Source organism: Lissotriton vulgaris, chromosome 9, assembly GCF_964263255.1.
Source record: "Lissotriton vulgaris chromosome 9, aLisVul1.2, whole genome shotgun sequence".
Taxonomy (NCBI): Eukaryota; Metazoa; Chordata; class Amphibia; order Caudata; family Salamandridae; genus Lissotriton; species Lissotriton vulgaris.
This window is the reverse complement of record NC_141697.1, coordinates 655,266,501-655,278,192: the sequence shown is the minus strand read 5'-3', so window position 1 is coordinate 655,278,192 and position 11,692 is coordinate 655,266,501. Positions and strand designations below refer to the sequence as shown.

Below are 11,692 nucleotides of genomic sequence, written 5' to 3'. Positions count from 1 at the left end.
TAGTCTGCTGCAAAGCAGATGGGGAGATATAATGCAAGAATTACAGAAAAATCTGGTACTCCAGTATGTCCATGTTATGGGAAGTGGTAGTCTCTTCACCCACTGGTTTGCGGACGCGCTCTGCCAGCACACAGCACAAATCTGACCCCACTATGCACAAAATGGGAATCCGACCTAGGCCGTTCATGCACCGACACAGAATGGAATACAGTACTTACAAGCCCTACATATGTTCCTCATAATGCTAGGTTTAAACTAATTCAATATTATATAACACACCAAGCATACCTCACTCCGGAGAAAATCAATTGTTACATTAATAGAAACAATGTACAATGTCCTCGATGCTACCATTTTGATGCTGATATCACACACATGTTATGGTCATGTCCCAAACTACAACAATACTGGGAATGGGTAATACTACACCTATCTGATTGTACAGGTAGACAACTCTCAAACACCTGGGAAATATGTATACTGGGGTTATTCCCGAGAGATAAAACACACATAGCCACAGGCTGGTTTTTAGATCTAGGTCTTGTAGTAGCCAAAAGACTCACAACAAAACACTAGAAATCTCATGATCCACCACCTTTATTGGCCTGGTCCAGCTCTGTCCTGAACTGGGCGAGGGCTGAGGGTGTGCCCCTTTTCAGAAAAGACACTCTGGGGCTACGCAAATTCCCTATCTCAGATAACTCGATTCTCGCAACCTTAAAGCAAATTTGCACCCCGATCTGGAATAAAATAATTTGCAGCATGTGGAACTGGAAACTGGCTGAATGGGGAGGTGGGATACTGCCGCTCTGAGTTGGGAGGGATTTCCTGGTCCATGCAGCAACACACTAGTAAAACAATGGAATAACTGGGAAATGGTAGTCATAGAATAATACAGATATATGTAAAGTTCGTATCCGGAATGAAGCCTCAAGTACTGCTATGCCTGAAGTTAATTAGGTTGTTAGTTTTGTACATTTACTGATCTTTTACATTTTGCCAGGTATTGGCAATGTATATGCTACCAGTCTGGATATTATAGTATATAATGTGTAATGTCTAATCACTTGGATATTTGTATGATCAACAAATAGAGAATACTTGATATAATAGGACACTCTGTTAAACATGTGTGGGGTGTTATAAACATTTGTGCTATGAACTTGGATGTTATTGGTTTTTTTTTATGTCCTACTGGTAAAATATTAACATTTCAAAATGTCCAGTATTTGTAAAGCGCAAACAATTACCCGAAGGTGTCAAGGCGCTGGGGGCCGTCGGGAAGATTAAACAAGCTATTGCCCAGAGTCACATGGTGCTTGGCAGACCCCTGCCACCTGAGCCGGGGTTCGAACCGTGGTCACCAGCGTCCAGCCTCAGTCGCCCTGGCCGCTGCGCCTCACCTCTTTCACAGATACAACAAAAAAAATAGTGGAAAGCGTGCAGTGGAATATTGAACAGTGGAGTGTAGAAAAGAAATGTAGAAACGAGTGAAATAGCATAGAGTCGAGAGGTGTACAGTGGAGGGGTGGTGAGTGGAGTAGGGGAGAGTGGATTAATGTTGAGTGGTGTTGCCTACATTGAGGGGCTTAGCAAGAGTCGAGAAACTGTTATGATTTAAAGTGGGGTCTTATACAGTAGAGTGGAGTGCTGTGTCGTACAATGTTGGAAACTGTTGTAGAGTGCAGAAGAGTGTTGTACAGTAGAGTGTACAGGCATAGAGTTGAGTACAAATGTATGGAAATAGAGTGGACTAGAGTTTAGTACAGTGGCATAAAGTGTAGTAGACTTTTGTAGAGTGGAGTTATATTGAGTGAAGGAGAGTACACTGGAGTGGTGTAGAGTGGAGTAGTGTACAGTGGAGTGGCATAAAGTGGAATATGGTGGAGTGGCATGAAGGGAAATAGCGTATAGTGAAGTAGTGTACAGTGGAGTGGTATACAGTGGAGAAGCATAGACTTGAATGGTGTACAGTGGAGTTGCATAAATTGTGATAGCATATAGTGTAGTAGTGTACAGTGGAGTGGTGTACAGTAAAGTGCTGTAGACTGGTGTAATGTGGGGTGGGGCGGAGTATGATAACACGAGTGGTGTACGGTGGAGTGGGGCAAAGTGGAATACCATACAGTAGAGTGACAAAGATCTGAGTTGTATACAGTGTAAACAATTCTCACATTTTAACGACGCATTGAAGTGAAATAATGTCCCCATGAACCTCTTTTTCCATATGAATTAATCAAAATGTATTCAAGAAATCACATATATAAATCAAAAGTAGACAATTAAATCCATTTTGCATTTTTTGACAAACACTAAGCTCCCTTAACCCACAAATACCATTTTAGTACATCCTTCCAACCAAAACAACTTCTATTTCACACCCCCTCAATACACCCATCTCTGTAAATCTTCTCAATCATCCAATAATTCCACTCCCCACACATTCCAGCACACCCACACCCTGCCTACCTTTCAATATTTCATATTTATACAACCACAGAAAATAAATAAATAAATAAATAAACACAAAAGCCAAACAAGAAACAATTCTCACAATGCAAGATTTTTAATTTTTGACAGTAATTTGGACACTTGATTGGCCACAAAAAAAGCTCGAAGCATTTCAAACCCCTCCATATACGTAGTTCTCCTCAGGACCCAAAAGCTTGATTATATGCTGCGAGTTCAGCCGATCCCTGCTTCGCTATCTTACCGCTAGCCTTCCTTTCGGCCCGTAAGGACATGTATCGTGAAAGAAAGGCCAGTGTGTAAGGAAACATGAAGCGAGACGCATACAAACTTCACTAAAACAAAATCAGGGATCTGCAGGCGGAAACAATTAACAAGCATTTACAATGCAACGGTTTCGCCTTCGGAAAAGTTTGAGCTATTGGCATTGTAAATGACAAACTTTTTATTTATGTGTTGGTTTTGAAAACAGATAAATAAATGGCATTCTCATTTACAATGCCAATAGCTTACTCTGTCGCAAATGCAAGACGTATTGCATTTGCACACACACACCCACACAAGAGCCCCCCACACACACACACACAAGAGCCCCCCACACACACCACACAAGAGCCCCCCTTGGTCTTGGTTGGAATCAGACCCTGGCCTTGGGAGTCACTTGATGCTTCATCTTATAGAGATGTGAACCCTGACCTTGGGGCCTGAGTCCTGGCTCTGTGAAGGAGCTGCTGCTTCACCTTGATAAGGATTTGTGCCCTGTTATTAATCAATATTCCAGACAATACATTTTAATTAAAGACAAGTATCGCATACATTAATACAAAATGCAGTGTACCCAAAATTACGTAAAAGGGAAATAAATGCAAAGATTGAACAATAATTGGAGAACAAAAGGACTACATAACAAAAGATTTATAATAATGCTGTTTGTATTACAAGTTCGATACAAAAGGGGATGATGGACAGAGCGTTTGAGCAAATCAAACACTCACCCCCCAGTCAAATGATCTGGGTTTAATCCATCACCGTTCTTTAGCTCACTCCGCCACCCCAGTTCAGACATGGCTATATGCAAATCAGTCTGACCCTGTGCCTCATGGAAACAGTCCAGCCCGAACTGCCAAGCCATGTCTTCCCTGGACTAGAAACAAGCATCCTGGGACCAGTTTCTGGCATTCCAGCCGTCCTCAACCAGGCTAGCTTGAATCCAGTGGCAAAGTGAGCAAGGGACTCACATCTGCGCATACCCTGCCAATTTAGGGCGAACAAAGCATTACAAAAGGGGATGTATTACAAGTTCAGTATGTTTTATATGTCAAACATATATACAAGGTGTATAAAGTATCATTTATATATTACAAATAGAGCAAGTATGGAAGGTCTATATCAAAGAGGCTAATGTAAGTTTATACAATTTACAAAAGCTGCAGTGGGGGCATCAGCTATCAGGCACAATGATTTTATAGTCTTAATCCTCAGTATGGTTGACAGCGTTCCGACTGAATCAAAATTCTGGGGTCATCATCAGGATAAAGATGAAGACTGAGCACAGGAATGAAAACGTAGATATAATGATTCGTCCAGCAGCGCAATTGTACTTGGTATTCTTCATGTGGGATTGTAGTGTAAAGTTCCATACAGTAGTTCAGAACATATATTGGCAGTACATTGTGGTTCAGCAGCCCCTGGGAGTTATTTTCTGAAGTGCTGTCAGTGCTGCCAAAGATGATGAAGCTTGAGACCAATCAAAGTCCATGTTTCCCACTCAAGAATTCCAAGTGGCCCTACAATTCCTGAACTACAACACAGAACTCCCTGTTCCACTCCACAGGTCTCCCTTTATCCACTACCTCCTCATTTTTGGCTGACTTTCTCTCCCTTGCCCCTTCCTACCTTCGCATAGGCCTCTTTCCTTCTACATAGTTCTCTTTTGTTCTCTTTTCTTTCGCTTGCCCCCTTTCTTTCCTTCTCTTGCTTCTTTCCTCGTCTCTCCCTTTACCTCACTCCCTCTGTCTCCTTCTCTTTCACTCGCTCACTCCCTTCCCCGCTCCCTCCCTCTCTCTCTGCCTGGCTCCAACACCCTCCGTCTATCGGTAGTGGCGTGTGGCGCAACTCCCTTCTTCCCTTTCTAGTGTTCTGAAGACTTTTCTTCTCTCCCGCAACCAAACGTGGCTCTGAAGCCGCGTTTTGTGTAGGGGGAAACAGGCGCTTGGTTTCCCGTCCTGTCGAATGTTTGTATCCCCAACAGCTGTTAACGAAACCAGAGATAAAGAGACCCGCGTCCCTTCTTGGCTTTCAGTGTTTCTCCATCTGCCCCCGCTTCCGCCCCCCCTTCCCAGCCTACTGTGCTTTGTTCTGCTATAACACCACACCTTTCACACTGCAGGCTTAATTAAAGTGTGCCTGCAGTTTATTTAAAAACAACTAATTACACCGTGCTACACTGCGAGTCTCCATTAACTCCTCCGAGCTAAACCACGTACGCGGCAATTACAGGCGAAAGATTACAGAGGCCGGCCTGCCACAGAACCGGCGCCATTATTAGATTACTTTTGTGGCTGCAGCTAGAGGGAGCTGGGGGAGAGCCGGGGACAGGGGAGGGAAGGGAAGAGAGGTGGGAATGCGGAAGGAGAGAGGGGAAGAGAGCCCGGGAAAGGGAAAGGAAAGGAAGAGAAGAGAGTAAGGAAACGGAAGGAGAGCCGGGAAAAGGGAAGGAAGAGAAGAGAGGTGGGAGTACGGAATGAGAGAGGGCAAGAGAACTGGGGAAGCAAGAGAAGAGAGTTGGGAAACGGAAGGCGAGCGAGCGCACAGCCCCCCAGCGCTTCCTCTCTTCAGCCGGTGTCAATACCGGGTGCGGGGTGGAAGGCGATCTCCCCCAGCTTCTGGGCCGAAGACTCACCCTCGCAGGCACGGCCCCCGTCGCAGCTCCCACTGGCCTCCGCTGACGTCGAGGGTTCCCCCGGAGTCAGCCACTCACAGCGCGGCTCCCGGGGCAGATCCTGATGACGCGGCGAGGCTCCAACCAACGGCGGCGCAGCTCACGGGGACAGGCCCACTGCAGCGGCCAATCAGAGCGCGCCTCTGCCGACGAGCCTCCGAAAAGCCACCAATGTGGTCGCAGCCCCTTCGTGCCTCGGCCAAGGTGCCGAGCAGCTGCCGGTTGACCCCCGGGCGGGACGGGATACCACTATTTGTGAGGACACGGGGGGGGGGGCGGGAGAGGACGAGGGGGGCGGGCGGGAGAGGACGAGGGGGGCGGGAAAGGACACGGACGTCGGGAGGGAGGCGGGAAACGTGGGGACGGCGGGAGGAGGGACACAAGGCAGGACAGCAGCAAGCACGGCCCGGCCGGACCAGACTCGGGGGCGTTCCCGGCGTCGCGTGACGTCGCCAAAGCCAAAGAATCTCGGGAACGCCTCCGTGTCTGGTCCGGCATTGATGGACAGGCCCCTCGTCCAATGGCTAGGCTCCATTTATGGAGCTAGCCAATGGGACGGGGGGGCGTGTTCCATAGTGCTTACTGTACTCAATAGATTTCTCTGGAGGAGGAGCCTAACGGCTCCGCCCCCCAGCGAAACCTAAAAAGGACTCATGCCTGGAAATCCACAACGTACCCGTGACTCAACAGCTCTCGGTCTCTGACCGACCCATGCTACAAATGTTTGCACTGTAGACTGGGTGAAGATAGCGAAGCAGGGTGTCATGTTTTGGATGCCGCGCACCCGTGGCGGCTGGAAAAGGAGCAAAAACTACATTTCCCGGCATGCCGCGCTAACGTCGCGTTCCGACGTGATCTGCGCGCGCATACCGGGAAATAAATACTTTGAGCAAACGGCGGTGAAACGCCGATAATTCCGTATGCGGTGGCGTTCTTGGAGTCCCTGGCTGGAGGCGGTAAGAGGTGTCTGGAGTTCCTAAGACATCTGCACCGTGAGTAAACTGGTGGTGTTTGGGTGTGTGGCGTTGGTAGTCTCGATCCCAACTACACATCCACACCGGGTATTTTCGGTTCTAAAGCGGCACTCTGTGTCTTACAACGTGAAACTTAAAGTCTCATTATTTGGAGAGTGTCTCATTATTTGGAGAGTGTTGTCACAAACATTTGGTGGCTGCATTGTTGGTTCTCAAGGAAACAAACCTGAAGAGCGAACCAAATCAGATTTGAACCTTAATGTTGCATTGGTTGCTGTACATATTGTATATACAGGCACTCTAGCAAGGAGGCGATAGGACTCACTTGGAGATTGTTTTCTTTGAGCCTCGCTTTCCTTCTACCCTCCATACCAGTGTGGTAGCAGAACATCTTAAGGGCGCAAATGCTTACAACTGTTACAGAGTGAAGTTTAACTCTGTAGTGCCCATGTGAAGTGTCTACCCTACTGTGTGATAAGGAGGTGTTTCTGAAGAGCACATCATTTCATTATTGTTTTTTCTTATATTATTCTGGACAGGAGACAGGAGGGTATTGGCAAGATTAACCAAAGGAACTGTGTGGCTGCCCATTCAATGAAACCTATGCATTATATTGGGGTATGTGTAGTGAATTAACTTGTAATCAACAGCCCTCAGTCGGTGATTGGAGTAGAGGGAGTGAACCGTGTTTCTTTTGTATTTCACAGTCTGACCTCGTTCCTCATACCTCAACAAGCTCCTGTCTCCATTGGATTTGATCTTTGCGTATTTTGCTTTACAGGTATTTATTGGTGCTTAGTGGAGGGAGGAGTAGGGTGGAGAGATTAGATTACCCGGTTGCAGTATAGGGAGATAGGGGACTTTAATATCTTGTTCTTTGTCGTTGCAGATCTCCCTCCCCGCTGTTCCCTTCCCTTCCCGCGGCCTGCCGCACTCTCTTAGCAGCTCTGTGTTATAATACGGAGCTCTGAGGTTGTTTGGTAGGGCCGGGATTGGACTCTCATCACAGCCCCGAGGAAGTTTGGAGCCAAGCCTGATAGAATTATCGGCCCAAGGATTTTTCCTCCTCTTGGCTGTGCTGATAGTTCGCCATGACTACCTTGGAGGATGTCATGGCCGCTTTGGCCTTAGTACAGGTGGAACTCACAGCTGCTAATAGAGAGGTGTTGTAAACAGGGAGTTAGGTCCTGGGACGTACGGGCAGCTGGACCATATGTAAATCTTAGAAAAAACGCAGTGCTGTCCGTACAAATACTTTGCAACGTCTCCTTAATTAGAGAAACAAATCACCTATTGATTGAGGATTTGTATGGTATTTTTATTTATACCTTATGAATTATTGATTTTCAAACAACAAATAGTTTGACAAAAAAGACATCCCATATATACACCGTTATTCAAAAACTAAACAGTACAAAATTATGATACTACTACATAAAACATAAAGCAAAACATTTCATATGTACATTTCATATGTACATTTGCACAATATTCAAATTTGGTCAATATCATATATACATTACCAAAATGTCCACATTATTGATGCAATTCCAATCAAGGAATGGTGAACACAATTAAGAAAAATCAAGAGAAAATCAACTGGAGAACAGATGAATCAGTAACATGCACAATATTAATCAGTGAAAGAAAAGAATACACTGAATCAATGTTTCAGTCATTCAAGAGTGCTATTCTCCAATAGGCCGACGCGTTTCGAACTCGAAATATGAATTAACGTGTTCTCATCAGGGCTGTGGGATTTTCCTGTTTGATTTTGTGCAAAAATAAAGAGAAAAATATATACATAAGTTCCTGAATTAAAAGGCCTCTATAAAATGCTCCAATGTGAACTGTAATTGCAATGGGGTTACCTTACAAAAGGCTGTCGCACTTTTTCTATAGGGTTTCAGTTGGGGGGGTTCAGTTACTTGTTGTGGTCCCTGCCGGGGTTTCTGAAAGAGGGACAATTTGTGCCAGGATAAAGTCAGTTTGTGATGCCAAAAGCGTGCACCATTTTATAGACATTTGTGACATTTACTACCTGAAGATGTTTGCGTGGAGCATCTCAGGTAATTACACAGGGGACTTGTAGCGTGCCCACCGGTGCCAGTTGCGAACCTAAAGGGTTAAAATGAGGTGGAATGTAAAAGACACTCGTTTCTTGCTGAACCAGGTGTGCAAAGTTTTAACTAAGCAACGCATGTACCTGCGCTTGGGTTCGCGTGTTTTCAAAACCTCCGTCGGTTATACCGGTGTTTCACAAATGATTTTCAGGCAGATCAGCGTGGTTTCATGCAGTGTGGGACCTGTAAGCGGCAACATAGAATGTTTATACCATCATTTCCAATAAGCGCTGACTTCTTGACTCACATTATCATAATGCAAGGCAACAATTATTCTCAACAGGCAGACGTTCGTACCTTGAATTCAGGTCACGTATTTAGAACTGCTTGTTGCAAGTTTAGGGCTGCATCACTGAAGACCAATTCGGAACGTGATCAAATCTGCAGGAAAAAACGGGCGCTCAGTCACTAACTGATTTGTTTATAAAACATCCCGGATTCAAAAAGCGGTAGCGGTTACTAGAGTTCAATTACCTTTTAGCTTTGTGTTAAAGGCTCCCCTTCCAAGTGCTGGCGACCAAACATCAATGCGCCATGTTGGAAGGGGGGTGGGTACTATATTAAGTCACCTGACCTCAGGAATTGTGGGACATGTAGTCCGTGGATCTATCATTATATTTCTGCAGTGGAGATTTACATTTATAATCTTGAGATTTCAGACATAGAGTTTAGCCCAGTCTGGTGGCTATTAAATCGTAATATCAGGTAAGCTTCCTTTTTAAGTAGAGCATCATCAACATCAAGGACTCTTCTATTATGCCCAATTGTGTGCAGGACTGTCCATTTAAAGTCCATCTCTGTATGCCCCTGATCCATAAAGTGTTGTACCATAGGAGCGGATGTGACTTTATTCTTAATGCGCGATCTATGTTGGGTGACTCGGGCATTAATTTGCTGGTTCGTTTTGCCTATGTACAGTTTGTTGCACATGCAAATGATTGCATAAACCACATTTTTGGTTTTGCAATTACTGAAGTTTTCATTTTTCCATTTTATATTTCTGTGGGTGAATTCACTGCCCTCGATCGTTGTGTCACACGACACGCAGGTGCCACACCTATGGTGGCCCGTGATCTGTTTCAGGCCCCATGCTGATAACAAGTCATGTTTAGGTTTTTCAACCCTTGTATCAGCACGAACAATCTGTTGTCCGATGCTTTTGTTTTTTTTAAAAGCAAAGATGGGCTTCGGAAATGGGCATTCCAGCTCTTCAAGCAAATGCCAGTTCTTAAGTATAGTCTGTCTGATTTGGTGGGCATCAGATCATTTCAATCATTTCAATCATTTGCATGTGCAACAAACTGTACATAGGCAAAACGAACCAGCAAATTAATGCCCGAGTCACCCAACATAGATCGCGCATTAAGAATAAAGTCACATCCGCTCCTATGGTACAACACTTTATGGATCAGGGGCATACAGAGATGGACTTTAAATGGACAGTCCTGCACACAATTGGGCATAATAGAAGAGTCCTTGATGTTGATGATGCTCTACTTAAAAAGGAAGCTTACCTGATATTACGATTTAATAGCCACCAGACTGGGCTAAACTCTATGTCTGAAATCTCAAGATTATAAATGTAAATCTCCACTGCAGAAATATAATGATAGATCCACGGACTACATGTCCCACAATTCCTGAGGTCAGGTGACTTAATATAGTACCCACCCCCCTTCCAACATGGCGCATTGATGTTTGGTCGCCAGCACTTGGAAGGGGAGCCTTTAACACAAAGCTAAAAGGTAATTGAACTCTAGTAACCGCTACCGCTTTTTGAATCCGGGATGTTTTATAAACAAATCAGTTAGTGACTGAGCGCCCGTTTTTTCCTGCAGATTTGATCACGTTCCGAATTGGTCTTCAGTGATGCAGCCCTAAACTTGCAACAAGCAGTTCTAAATACGTGACCTGAATTCAAGGTACGAACGTCTGCCTGTTGAGAATAATTGTTGCCTTGCATTATGATAATGTGAGTCAAGAAGTCAGCGCTTATTGGAAATGATGGTATAAACATTCTATGTTGCCGCTTACAGGTCCCACACTGCATGAAACCACGCTGATCTGCCTGAAAATCATTTGTGAAACACCGGTATAACCGACGGAGGTTTTGAAAACACGCGAACCCAAGCGCAGGTACATGCGTTGCTTAGTTAAAACTTTGCACACCTGGTTCAGCAAGAAACGAGTGTCTTTTACATTCCACCTCATTTTAACCCTTTAGGTTCGCAACTGGCACCGGTGGGCACGCTACAAGTCCCCTGTGTAATTACCTGAGATGCTCCACGCAAACATCTTCAGGTAGTAAATGTCACAAATGTCTATAAAATGGTGCACGCTTTTGGCATCACAAACTGACTTTATCCTGGCACAAATTGTCCCTCTTTCAGAAACCCCGGCAGGGACCACAACAAGTAACTGAACCCCCCCAACTGAAACCCTATAGAAAAAGTGCGACAGCCTTTTGTAAGGTAACCCCATTGCAATTACAGTTCACATTGGAGCATTTTATAGAGGCCTTTTAATTCAGGAACTTATGTATATATTTTTCTCTTTATTTTTGCACAAAATCAAACAGGAAAATCCCACAGCCCTGATGAGAACACGTTAATTCATATTTCGAGTTCGAAACGCGTCGGCCTATTGGAGAATAGCACTCTTGAATGACTGAAACATTGATTCAGTGTATTCTTTTCTTTCACTGATTAATATTGTGCATGTTACTGATTCATCTGTTCTCCAGTTGATTTTCTCTTGATTTTTCTTAATTGTGTTCACCATTCCTTGATTGGAATTGCATCAATAATGTGGACATTTTGGTAATGTATATATGATATTGACCAAATTTGAATATTGTGCAAATGTACATATGAAATGTACATATGAAATGTTTTGCTTTATGTTTTATGTAGTAGTATCATAATTTTGTACTGTTTAGTTTTTGAATAACGGTGTATATATGGGATGTCTTTTTTGTCAAACTATTTGTTGTTTGAAAATCAATAATTCATAAGGTATAAATAAAAATACCATACAAATCCTCAATCAATAGGTGATTTGTTTCTCTAATTAAGGAGACGTTGCAAAGTATTTGTACGGACAGCACTGCGTTTTTTCTAAGAGCTAATAGAGAGGTAGCAGCTTCCAGGGCTGAGAACGCACAACTGCGTGCCAGGCTGGATAGA

General features: G+C 44.3%; 2 long non-coding RNA genes across 2 annotated transcripts; one reads left to right on the top strand and one right to left on the bottom strand.

Annotated features, from left to right (window-relative positions):
* Positions 1-8,589: 8,589 nt before the first annotated feature.
* LOC147692054 (uncharacterized) lies at positions 8,590-9,037 on the bottom strand. The gene is made up of 3 exons (XR_015299854.1): positions 8,982-9,037; positions 8,805-8,888; positions 8,590-8,690 (listed from the first exon to the last, which is right to left on the bottom strand). It is a non-coding gene; the product is annotated as an uncharacterized LOC147692054 (long non-coding RNA).
* A 1,159-nt stretch (positions 9,038-10,196) lies between these two features.
* LOC147692053 (uncharacterized) lies at positions 10,197-10,769 on the top strand. Its single transcript, XR_015299806.1, has 4 exons — positions 10,197-10,252; positions 10,346-10,429; positions 10,544-10,643; positions 10,732-10,769. It is a non-coding gene; the product is annotated as an uncharacterized LOC147692053 (long non-coding RNA).
* The last annotated feature ends 923 nt before the right edge of the window (positions 10,770-11,692 follow it).